This window comes from Nanorana parkeri, unplaced genomic scaffold (genome assembly GCF_000935625.1).
Source record: "Nanorana parkeri isolate BGI_ZX_2015 unplaced genomic scaffold, ASM93562v1 scaffold280, whole genome shotgun sequence".
Lineage (NCBI taxonomy): Eukaryota > Metazoa > Chordata > Amphibia > Anura > Dicroglossidae > Nanorana > Nanorana parkeri.
Window position 1 is genome coordinate 616510 of NW_017306548.1, and position 12753 is coordinate 629262.

Below are 12753 nucleotides of genomic sequence, written 5' to 3' on the forward strand. Positions count from 1 at the left end.
ACGCATTGAAGTCAGGAACACAAATTATATCTGGCATCAGATAAGGCTGCAACAACATGCCGCTACCGAGATGGCAGACGAAAGGTTTAAAAATGTGAACGCTTTCTTCTTTAAATCGAGGGAAGTGACCTGTAGTCCACAAGAAGAATGGCAAAGAATACAAAAATTTTATCAGCCCACAAGATTTCTGGCAGGATCAACAGGTTCTCCTTACACTTATCAAAAGAAAAAAAACTCAATTATATGTTTAGATCAAAAGGAAGCAAAAGTCAAATCGTTAGGTTTCCTTACACAACAGATTATCAAAACACAGCAACTTTATACAGTGAATACATTAGGAAAGAAAAGCCAGGGCCAAGACAAAGCACTTCTTAGAAGGATTACAACATAATCTTTCACAACAACGACGATTAAACCAGGAGATGTCAAACTGAGGTTTTTAGGCCACGTATGTCTTTCAGTTGTATGCACTCCCTAAACTTTTGGCTAGAATACATCCAGCCTGTCAAAAAGAGTTTCAGCTTAACCAGTTGACATCCGCGGTGTTAAACCCCCCTTCCCATTTTTTTTTACTTGCTCCAACATCAAATCAAAAAAACCGAAAAAGAATCTTAACAGTCCTCCCTAAATGCACATACTAATTCCTTACGTTCCCCCCACCACTGCAAGTGAGAAGAGGATGCGCTTTCTAAGCTCTAAGTCACAAGATGGCACAGGTCTGAGACTCTCCCCACCCTCCAGTGACAGTGCTGGGTGGCTAATCAGCCATTCACCAGTGTAGTCACAGGAGAGTAAAGCTGGCCACATATACATACATTTAAATGAAAGATCCCTTCTTGCGCGCAAGCAGGGCTAAATGTAGAGCAGGGAAGCAGTTTTGTACAACTGATCTGGGCGGCAAAACAGCCGCCGCAATCAGTTGTAAGCAGCCTGCTTGTACGCGCGCCCGCCCCCCCACACACACACAGGCCAGCCCGCCATGGTCAATTAGGTTTTTTTAATTTCTACACCCCTGTATAAAACCAGCACGGCTATTTTGTAAAGTATAAGATATCTAAACCCAAGAACAGAAATGGAATATATACACTGGGTGGGATTTATCAAAACTGGAGCAGATTTGCAATGCAGCCAATCAGCTTCTCTCTTTCATTTTCAAATCTTACCTGAGCAAACTGAAGAGATACACCGATTGGTTGCCGTTTGCTCCAGTTTTGATAAATTCCCCCCAGTGTGTGTGGCAGCTGCATTCGTTTTCATTTTTGAGGCCACGGACAGAGGTGTGTGTGTGTGTGTGGGTGTGTGTACACAATGTTGATCTTGCCAGAATTGTGTCTCCCTTGTCACCTCGTGCAAGCTGAACTAGAAACATAAAAACATGTCCTCTTCCTTCTGTATATACTTATTCCCTCATGGAATGGAGAAGACGACTTATTTGAAGCAGGGCCTGGGTGACAACTATCGCTGCCTCCAGTGATGAGTAGCCAGTCTGTTAACAGTTTAATTGCCCAAAATATGTAAAACATCATGAGGGGAAATGATCAAAACCGGTGCAGACAAAATCAGGAGCAGCTGTGCATGGCAACCAATCAGCATCCACCTTTCATTTTTAAAGCTTAACTGAAGCTGATTGGTTGCCATGCACAGCTGCTCCAGATTTTGTCTGCTCCAGTTTTGATCCATTCCCCCCGAAGTCTTCATTTGACAAACCTAAAGGTTCAATGGCTTCTACAATCATCCCTCATATGAGCGGGAAAACGATACCAAGCAACGTTCAAAGAGCTTAGTGAAGAAGCCAAAATGCAAGTTGATTAAACAGATGTAAGATCATATGACAATCCTCTGTAGGTGCATATGTAACATGCAAAACACACCAACACATGCAGAAAGTGCACTTTGTATCTCAGTGATCGGGTCTGCTTATTCGAGGTGCTCCCCTCTCTAAAAGGCTGTAGTGAAATACTTGCCTTTCATGATCCTCTAGCCATCTCCTCCATGCGGGGAGGAGGGCACAGCAAGCAGTGGGGGGGGGTGCGATAGCCTGCTATTGCAATTTGAAATCAGCCAATAGCAGGCTGGCTATTGTGCCAGCCCACTACCTGCAGTATTTGCATTTGCATCCAGCTGCCCTCTGCAGAATCTTGCCACCGGCAGCTGTCATTTTCTGGCTGATGCTATTCTAGCGCCAAGTGCTTACAATACAATTAGAAATAAAAAAAAATAATGTGTAAAGTAATTTTCGGTGCCTCCTGAAATTCTGCTGCGCGAAGTGCATTGCCATTAATTTCAATGGCACCCCAAAATGAGCCTCCCACCAATTGTGATTGCCCGCACTGGAACGCACGGTACTGCAATGCCTTGCATTCTAGTGCAGTGTTATTGCAAAATATTGTGGATGCAGTTTTATTCTGAAGCAAACTGTTTGTAACACTGCTTTTATGTATTTTAAAATAAAGGATGGTATTTATAAAAAAATAATAATCTGATTCATCGAAAAAATTCAATCAGCCAACTAATCTTATTAAAATAATTATTAGTTGCAGCTCAAAATATATATACCCCGTTTCCCTGAAAATAAGACCTACCCCGAAAATAAGACCTAGTACTATTTTTGGGAATTGCTAAAATATAAGACCTACCCTGAAAATAAGACCTAGTTGTGACAATTCCCAGGGCCGGTGGTGGCATAAGGGGGGACTTGAAGAGCCGCGGGAGAGAATAATTGGTGCCAACGAAGCCGGCGCTAGGGGAAGCGAGGGGGCACCGGAGGGAGCAGATCCACATAACCCGATGCTTCCTCTATAGCCCGCCTCCTGTCACAGGCGAAGTGATACCAAATACTCCGCCTGTGAGGAATCGATAGTTAAAGTGCGCTTCGCTCATTCTGGCCAGCGATTGGTTAGCAAATTGCTCTTGGAAAGGTACGGCACCCCTGATTGCCCAGATCACCATCTTTTTCTACATGAATAAGTGCGGATTGTTGTACATAAAAAAAAAAAATGAGACCTGCCCCGAAAATAAAACCTAGTGAGTTTTTTTGAGCTCCCAAAAATATAAGACAGTGTCTTATTTTCGGGGAAACACGGTATATATTATTATTTTTTTAGACGACCAAAATGACTACTTAACCCTTGCAGTGTGGGGTTAGACCCACTGCAAGGGTTACGTTTTATTATGCCCAGGGTTGCCCTTTAAGGAAAGGGGAACCTCATAGAACAAGTAGACCTTGCCAAAACTGCAAGATTTGTTTTAAATACAGACGTGTGAACAGGACTCTAAGAAAGTAAAAAATATTGCGTGCCACACTAGGACGCTTCTTCGTGACTGAAATCCTATCTAGGTTGTGAAGGGTTCAAAACACAAACTGCAGAAACTAAATACGCATCTCGAAGCAGGATATGAAACTGTATTCCTGCAACTGCAGCCAAGTTTGTATTAGCACCAAGAGATTTTCAACCGAAGAACCAGCAGTGGCTGTAAGTAAATGATTAAAGGCCTCGAAACTCAAAGCGTGTGCAAATTGTATGCATGGCAAACGGCAACCTACACTGAGTGGCCAGTTTATTATGACTACCTGACGTTTGTTGGCAAATTAGCAATAATTTCGCGCTGAAGTTGCTAGAGGGCCAGACCATTATAAATAGGGAAGCAGGTTGTTTACCACGACAGTAGAAGTGATTTTTTCTGAAGATACGGGGAAACAACACGATTTAACAGCCTTTAAACATGGGATGATTGTTGGCGCTCTGAGCCATGGAGCAAGTATCAGCAAAACAGCAGAATTCATTAAATGTTCAAGAGGGGCTCATTGTTAAAGTGTTTAAAGACTGGACTGTCAGCCGAAAATCTGGGTCTGAATGTGTGAATTGTGGCCGTCAGCGACTAGTCAATGTTAGGGCAGAATGGAGAGTGGCAAGACAACAGAAGGGCAACAGTGCAGTGTCAGATTCCTCGCATCACCTTTCAACATCTCGTGGAGTCACGAGGCGGCCCAACGAAGTCATCTCGTGGAGTCATCTCGTGGCCCAACGAGGTACTGATGGGGTGGTCATAATAATCAGGCCACTCAGTGTATATCTGCAGTTCATTTAACTGGAGAAAAAAAAAGTCAGAACATCTAGAACATGTAATAAAGACTGTTAGAATTGCATGTGCTAATCAGTCAGGCAGTCTGGCCAGAGATATGTTCTGCAATGTTTATTATTTGCAGCGATATTAAAGTCAAAAGGATTTGAATCTATTCCAAGTGCTGATGAAATCACTTACAATGGATTCGGCCTCATGATGTTTAAAAGTTTTCGTTTCCTGCAGAATCAGCTGCTCCCCTGAGCACTGGTCCTGATATCCAGTCATAGGGTGGCTCCTTTTTCTTTGCAGTCACCCTTGTGTGTGCATCTTCACAAAACACAACAAATCAAAAACCCACCACCAAAATAATTCCTTGATCCAAATCATAATCTAACAGATCTGGCAATACACATTAAAGCCCAGCCTAACATGAGGAAGACCTATTCTACCAGGAGGGGGTGGGGGGGAGCCACAGGAAACCAATAGAAGTTAAATCAAATTCTGAAGATTCTCCAGGCAGGAGTGTTTCATTACAGCAGAATCTGGACAGCAAGTACTGAAGCATATTTAAAGGTAAAAAGCAAAAAAGGGATCACCAATCATTAGATGCGGTGGCTGCATTGGTTTTTTTTCTTCTTCTTTGGGCTTCCCCACCTTCATTTTCACCTGGTACCACTGCAGATACACTTCCTGTCCCCCTGTGGCTACACCCACTCCTCCACTGTTATCTAGGTACTTTCTGTCTTTGCTCAAAACGTTCTTCGCCTGAAAAATGAAAATGAATGCAGCCACCACATCAAAAGACTGGTAAGCTGTAACATATTACAATTTTGTTTTGGGGTTTAGACATACTAACTTCCTTCTTTGCAGGAAGCACTAATATACATAATATCCCGTTTAAGCTGAAAGCCGAACTTTCACAAATGGAAATTCCTGTTCCGAGTATATAGTACATCGCAGCATTTCAAACAAAACAATCCTGAAGGGAAGTTGAGCAATTTTCTCAAATACAGATGGTGCAGAAAGCTGACCAGTTTCTGAAGGCTCAGAGTGCGCCATAAATAAATCCCTCATGCTGCAGACCCCGACTTCAGATATTCTTTTCCAGTTTCTATAATCCAGGTTGTAATTCACAAAGCACATGATCTACAGATCATCAAAATACCAAACCACAAATCTGCTTACAGGATGATGCAACAAGTAGCAGAAAGTCACAATTCAGGAAGACCTCAAAACGACTGCTTTGTTTGGTAAAACCAGCTTAACGTCTCTTTGAACATTCGCTCCCACGCTGTTCTGTTTAAAGGCAGGTGTGACAATAGGTAGCAGGTTAAATGATGCATTTCACAAAGAGACAAGCAGGCAAAATGCCAATCTAAAAAGGCGTGTAACAAGGTAAACAATCCGAAAAGAAAAAAAAAAAACCATGACTGAAATTCCACTTCTATATCCACAAAGAAAAGTAAAGAACCTTATTGAATGACAATATAAAAACATAAAGTACAATCTGCTATTTGCTAGAATGCAAAACGCTGAATTGTGTGTTGCACTAAAAGCTTAAAAATCCTCTCTCTCCTCCCTCTCTTTCACATTAATCCTACATGTTCAGGCTAAAAGTAACCCTTTCGTTTGCCCAGGTTTACAGAAATCATTGGCAAAAAATAGTTGAAGCGGAACTTTACCCACCATTTTAATGGTCTCCCAAACATTTACTTTTAGTGCTTGGCAACTAGGGTTGCCAGTGTGCTTATTTCAGCTCTCCACTAGGGCGGCAACTAAATTTTCAGTCAATTAGTTGGCCGATTATTTTTTTCTATTAAATCTGATTTGAAAAAAATCCTTAAAAATAAAAAAAACACAGAAACGGGAGTGTTAAAGTTTACTTCAGAATAAAACTGCATGCACAATTTTTTTTTCTAATCACACCACATTGGGGTACCACACGTTCCGAGGCAAGGCGCATTTGGGGCGCTATTGAAATGAATGGCACCTCAACACCTAACGCACCAGAAATTAAGCCGAAACCTAAAAAAAATAAAAATAAAAAAAATGTACTTTTCCACTTTTTTTACATTTTATTTTAGTTAGGGGCAGCCCCAGTACTCAGTGAACAGGAATCACTTGGTACAGAAGCTTCCTGTTCATTCATTAAAAAAAAAATCGAGGAGATTGTGGACATGGTAAACATAAAACTACCTTGAATGAACAGGAAGTAATGTAGAGCACTTCCTGTTCATTCATAATTGGGGACAGTATCTGTATACTATATACTTATTCACATTCATAGCGTTTTGTACCGATCACTGCAATGTTTGATTACCCGGTACGATCAGGAAATATTTCATGTATTTGGGCTCCCAGCAGTGTCTGAGCTGCAGAGATGATGGGGGGCGGGGGGGCTCTCCTGACCAGTGGGCACCGGTAGAGGGGGCACAGATAATGAAACACCAGCTTCCAGCATGGAAAGAAGCAGGGGTCCACACCAGATAATCGATAATGAGAATCGTTGCCAACGATTCTCATTATTGATTGAATAGATTTGTTGATTCAGCCCCACTCTCCACTGAACGTTTAAGCCCTCAAATGGCCGGTGTCAAAACCGATTACATGGGCAGCATCATGACAAGCCAAGATGGCACCTTCCTTGGCTGTAAATGGTTATAATTCAGCTTTAATTCAAATCTTTCCATTCAACAAATAGTGTAAAATGTTTCTCTAAAAGATTGACATTATATGAAAAAGGAGGGGGGGGGAGGGTCTGCAGTGGATCACTAAGGATGTGTTCAGTCAGCTGTTGGAAAGGAGCTCTTGGTATATTGTTCCAAACCCAACCTCTAGATGAGAGGTAGGCAACCTTGCCAATCCAGCAGTGGTGAAACTACAAGTCCCATGAGGCACAGCTGGACCGACAGCCAAAAGATGTGATGGGAATTCAATTTTCACTGTGGCTGGAGTGCCGAGATGCTAAGGAATATATGTAACAAGACCTCTTTTCAATCTGGTCTGGAGATGATATGGTGGGAATGGGCCCTTAGAGGGGAATTTACCAAAATCTGGAGCTGCTCCTCTCTTATTTTGAAACCTTAACTGAACAAACTGAAGAGGGAAGCCGATTGGTTGCCACGGGCAACTGCTCCAGTTTTGATCATTCCCCCTTGGATGTGGTGAGGTCACTAATGGACCCCAGGATCCTATCAGGTCCCCCATGCCACGACCCTCAATGATTCACTCAACATATCCGTTATCTATAACCCAGGGCTGGACAATTCCCAGGAGCCACGTAGTCAATGCTCCTTAAAAATTATAGCGGGTGCCTAACTTTTGAGGTTTTCTCTAGTGAGGTTTAATGGAGCTGGCTACTAAGATAAAATCATAATGGCTCCTGGATTGAACAGGCTGGCTCCTGAATTAACTTGTCCAGCCTTGCTATAACCACCCAAGCAACCGATAAGTTACACAATAAAACCAAACTAGGAACCGATTAGACAAGTTGGGAACTGAAGTTTTACAAGTAGTGAAAACGCTGAGCCATCTCTGCTCCTGGCAGCAATTAGACGACATACCTATATGTGCTCAGAGGTCATACGCTTTGGATCAAAGCTGATGAGAATAAAAGGCTACAAAGCCCTTCATCCAGTAATACCTGCCCCGACATGTGATAACTGAGTTTATGAGAGATGAGGAATGATGGCAACAAGTCCTGGAATATTAAAAATCTAACTATGCACTGCTGGAAAATTAAAAATGATCCACCAGTAAAGTGACTTACAATATTAATGAAAACAAAGCATTCCCTGTAAGGAAAGAGCCAATACCTTGCTGTCCTGCTGACGATCTTCACTCTTCAGAAGCTTGCTGAAAACTCTATAGCACCAACACTTCCAGGGTTTTCAGGTGGCTGATCCCTATTTGCACACTATAGTTCCTTTCGGTAGCTCAGGGGTGGGCAACATTGGCACTTCAGCTGTGCTGAAACTACAATTCCCATCATGGTTCTGCCTCTGGGAGTCATGCCTGTAGCAGGCAGAGTCTTGCAATGCCGCATAGAAATGCAAGTCCAACAACAGCTGAAGTGCCGAGGCTGCATACCCCTGCAACAGCTCCCATGCGATAGTGACATTGAGGCTGGCGGAAGAAACCACTGCATGCTGCAACTGACTAGGAATCCGACAACCCCAGAAATGTGTCCGCTGCTAATGATACTTTGGCAGGAGCGGAGAGCCAAGATCAGCAGTGCAGGCGGCTGGACATGGAAGAGTTTACATTGTCCTTTTTAAATACAGCATCAGAGCCACTTTAAGGACATAAAAAGCCTACCCGCTGTATTTCATTGCTCCTTTTCCCGAAACAACTTTTATACTAAGAAATAATGTCAGGAAGCAATTGATTTGGGGTTTTTTGTTGTTGTTTTTTTTACCTCTAGTAGCGGTGTCTGGCTTAAAAAGGAACCTGAACCTAAACCTCATCTTTAAAATGCCAACAAAGACGCCTTTAGAAATGTTTAGTAAGGACAATATACAAACAAATGCTTATAGATCATTTGCAGATTTTTACTCTTTGCATATCTTCTCTCCATTCTTCACAGTGGCCTTTTTTTTTTCTTTCTAAAAATATTTTATTGAAGTTTCAGTTTCATCATTTTACACAAAGGTCATCATACTAAGGGCAATTTGATCCATCTCCCTGTACTTCCTGGAACTCTGGCACATGTGACCACGCACATGATCTCAGGGGAATGAATGCCTTCCGAGATCCTGAGGGATTTTGCAGTTTACAGATGAGATTTCCCAGCATACATCTCTTAGGCATGCGCTGCATCATTAAGGCCCAAGAGGACCAGGAAGTGTAAAAACAGAAATTGTAAGTAAAAGCAAAAAAAGTTTGTTAAAACAATTAAATACAAGTTTTGAAGCCCAGCTCAGAGATCAGTCTAATTGCAATTCAGTAAATTGGTGAATGACTTTTCTGTGACGCCACCTGCCTCCTTCAATATACCTGCGGGTGGAGGTCCAGCTCTTGTCTAACTTCTGTCCCTGCTCTGGTGCTGCAGGTTTCATAGACCTCTGTGGTCATATCTCCGTCCCCCTCTCTTCCTTGCCAATCACAAAACACACTGCCCCAGGCTTCAGATGGCAACCTTTTGTAGATTGTATTAGCAACTGTTGTTTTGGTCAGGGCTTTCTGTCACGGCTCTTAAAGTGGACCTTTACACCCTTTCACAAAAAAAAAAAAAAAAAAAAAAAAAAATCACACCGGCATGCAGCTCTGTATCCTGATATGAAATAATCTTCTTTTAGTATAAATTTAGCAAACACAAATCGCTCCTAAACCACAACGAACCTGTGCGCCAGTAGTAGGCTACCCGTCCTAAACCATAGTGCGGGGCTGGACAAATACCAGGGGACAGGTAGCCAGTGCTCCTTGAAAATTACAGCTGACACCTAACTTGGTCTTCTCTAGTTATGGTCAATGAAGCTGGCTCCTACAAAATCCTGCCGACTCCTGGATTGGACGGACCGCCTCCTGAATTCATTATTTTGTCCACTCCTGCCATAGTCAATCTGTACACCAGTAAGTCCATCTTCAAGACTTGGAAAACTGATAGACTCCTATCCCATTAGTTCAGCAAAGCACATGATCCAAACAAGGAAGCTTTCTCCTGCACAGAAAGTACAGTGAGCACTGAGTTTAGATTTCAAAATAAAACATTCATCCAGCAGCTCTAGAAATGACCTATTAATAGGCGGCTCTAAACTCACACACGACCATATCATCCAAACCTAGAAGTGATGGAAAAGCTCTAGATCTGAAGCAGCTACATGCGGCTCTCTGGACGTTTAGGAATCTGCTTCCCTTGCATGGCCAGCAAGACTCTCCTCACATTGGTCAGTTCGGCCTTTGCACACGACACCAATACAGCTCCATGCCACGCCAGGCACATTGCCTGAACATACAAGAGGATTAACGTAGGAGCTGGCTGTAGAGATCAGGTCAGGAGTCGCATTTGACTGATCCCAGCAGTGCCCAGGAGTCGCATTTGACTGATCCCAGCAGTGCCCAGGAGTCGCATTTGACTGATCCCAGCAGTGCCCAGGAGTCGCATTTGACTGATCCCAGCAGTGCCCAGGAGTCGCATTTGACTGATCCCAGCAGTGCCCAGGAGTCGCATTTGACTGATCCCAGCAGTGCCCAGGAGTCGCATTTGACTGATCCCAGCAGTGCCCAGGAGTCGCATTTGACTGATCCCAGCAGTGCCCAGGAGTCGCATTTGACTGATCCCAGCAGTGCCCAGGAGTCGCATTTGACTGATCCCAGCAGTGCCCAGGAGTCGCATTTGACTGATCCCAGCAGTGCCCAGGAGTCGCATTTGACTGATCCCAGCAGTGCCCAGGAGTCGCATTTGACTGATCCCAGCAGTGCCCAGGAGTCGCATTTGACTGATCCCAGCAGTGCCCAGGAGTCGCATTTGACTGATCCCAGCAGTGCCCAGGAGTCGCATTTGACTGATCCCAGCAGTGCCCAGGAGTCGCATTTGACTGATCCCAGCAGTGCCCAGGAGTCGCATTTGACTGATCCCAGCAGTGCCCAGGAGTCGCATTTGACTGATCCCAGCAGTGCCCAGGAGTCGCATTTGACTGATCCCAGCAGTGCCCAGGAGTCGCATTTGACTGATCCCAGCAGTGCCCAGGAGTCGCATTTGACTGATCCCAGCAGTGCCCAGGAGTCGCATTTGACTGATCCCAGCAGTGCCCGGCACTTACTAGGAACACTCAATACTCCTGAGCACAGAGTGTTAATGGGTCATGTAAGGAAACAGATCACTCAAGGGTCAATACTCCCTGGATTTGTCTTGCAGGACTCCACGTTAGGCGGACACAGCATACACAAGATATACTATGTATGAGGGGAAGTGAGGTTTGCATGACTTGGCACCGCCAAGCATTCCAGTAAACAAAGACACCCACGAACCGTCTTAGCCTGCGGAATTATGTTGAAGTGCTATCCTGCGTGTCCCCATCAACCTTCACTCATTATACAGTATAAAATGCGGCCATGCAGCAAACAATCCGGTTCTTCAGTAGTGGTGCTGCAGCACGGACAAATCTCAGATGGAAGCTGCCAGTCTGCAAACCCAAGGCCTCGTGGGTGCTCCTGCAGCTCAGAGTACGCCACTGTCGTCTGAGGCTTCTCACACGGGTCTTTCAAATTCTAACCTGACATCTCCAGCAAAGTTACCAGCAGCCATGGAAAGGCTGCTGGTATCTTAAAGGGTCCATTCAGAATATACCCACCAGACCCTCACACCAATAAACACCAACAGTACAGATTTAAAATAGAACGTGTACATTAAAATGTGACTGGACGACCTTCTCTACATTCACCAGCAAACAAGAGTCACCTCCACAGAATATGAACTGAACTCCTGACAACACGAGGCAGTCAGGAATCCCACTCCGAGATTGGAACATGCGCGGTCACCTTTAATACCCCAGGGGGGGAAATCCCAAACTTTGAGCTGTCAATGGAACAGAGATGAAACCTGCCAATGGGGACATTGGTTTCCATGGCAACTTAGCATGTTCCAAACGAGAGATTTCCTCTCATTTCCTCAATGGAACAGGAACAGAGGGGAAATCTCCCAATGGGGACATTGGTTTCCGTGACAACTTAGAGAGCATTTGCCACACTTAAGATTTCCTCCCACTTCCTGTTTACTAAGCAGGATGTAGAATTAAGTCGCCCCAAATGAGCACCACAGATAAAAGCTTGAAGTGTATTAACCCTTCCATATGCCACATGAAAAAACTTCCACTTTGGATACATTTAAATTGTATCTATAATGAAAACTTGGATTTCCTTACTCGGGATGGAAGCCCCCTCACAGATTGTACTGCTCAGATACCAGACTTCCTATTCTGGTGACACAGACAGGAAGTGAGGGAGAATCAGCACTAGATAGACAGACGATAAAAATACCTACTTTCAGATGAATTCAGACACAAAAACGTACACTTCAATATAGTCATCATACCACCAAGGATAGAAATCCACTATGTGTGCAGCAGATGTAGATATTGCCTTGTAAAAGCAGAATTGACAATACTTCACAAACTGTTTCCTTCACATCCTGTCTGGTGCAAAACTGTTACCACAACAGGAAGTGAGGTGAATTATCTGTAAGGGAGTCCTGGGCAGCAATAAAACCTGAAAGGGATTCTTAATCCTGCCACAATTCATCCAGAACGAGAGATTTAGCTATAAATGTACTTTAACTGAAGCCAAATATACAATCTCACAGCCCCTCCACCAGCCCTGCACACTGCCATCACCAGCCACATCTGCTAGGACGACACACACACCTTTCCAATGGCCTCCTCCAGCCAGATGTAACACAGGATTGTACATGCAGGCCAAGCTGGGATCTGTAGTTCCTCAGCAGCCTGGTCACATGACATCCAATAGCCGCAGTGCACTCAGATCTGGCTGACCGGCGGAGCGCAGGGCTGACAGGCCACGCTGGACCCTGTAGTCCCACCCCGCATGATGCTGAGCGGGCGCTCTCTTACCGAATGCACGGCGCTCCAGGGCGCCCCGGTGTCCGTCAAACGTCCAGTCCGGCTCCCCGGCTGCAGGAGGAGCCCCGCTGTGTGGAGGAGGAGGAGGAGGAGGGGGAGGGAGGGAAGGCCG

The 12753-nt window shown here is 44.4% G+C and overlaps 1 protein-coding gene across 1 annotated transcript in view; it reads right to left on the reverse strand.

Moving 5' to 3' along the window:
• Positions 1 to 12747, reverse strand: part of ANKRD11 (ankyrin repeat domain 11) — a 159437-nt gene extending 146690 nt beyond the window's left edge. Inside the window, exon 1 of the mRNA XM_018557339.1 lies at positions 12633 to 12747. The gene's annotated coding sequence lies outside the window, so the exon portion shown is untranslated. The remainder of the gene's footprint in view (positions 1 to 12632) is intronic.
• Positions 12748 to 12753: the final 6 nt, after the last annotated feature.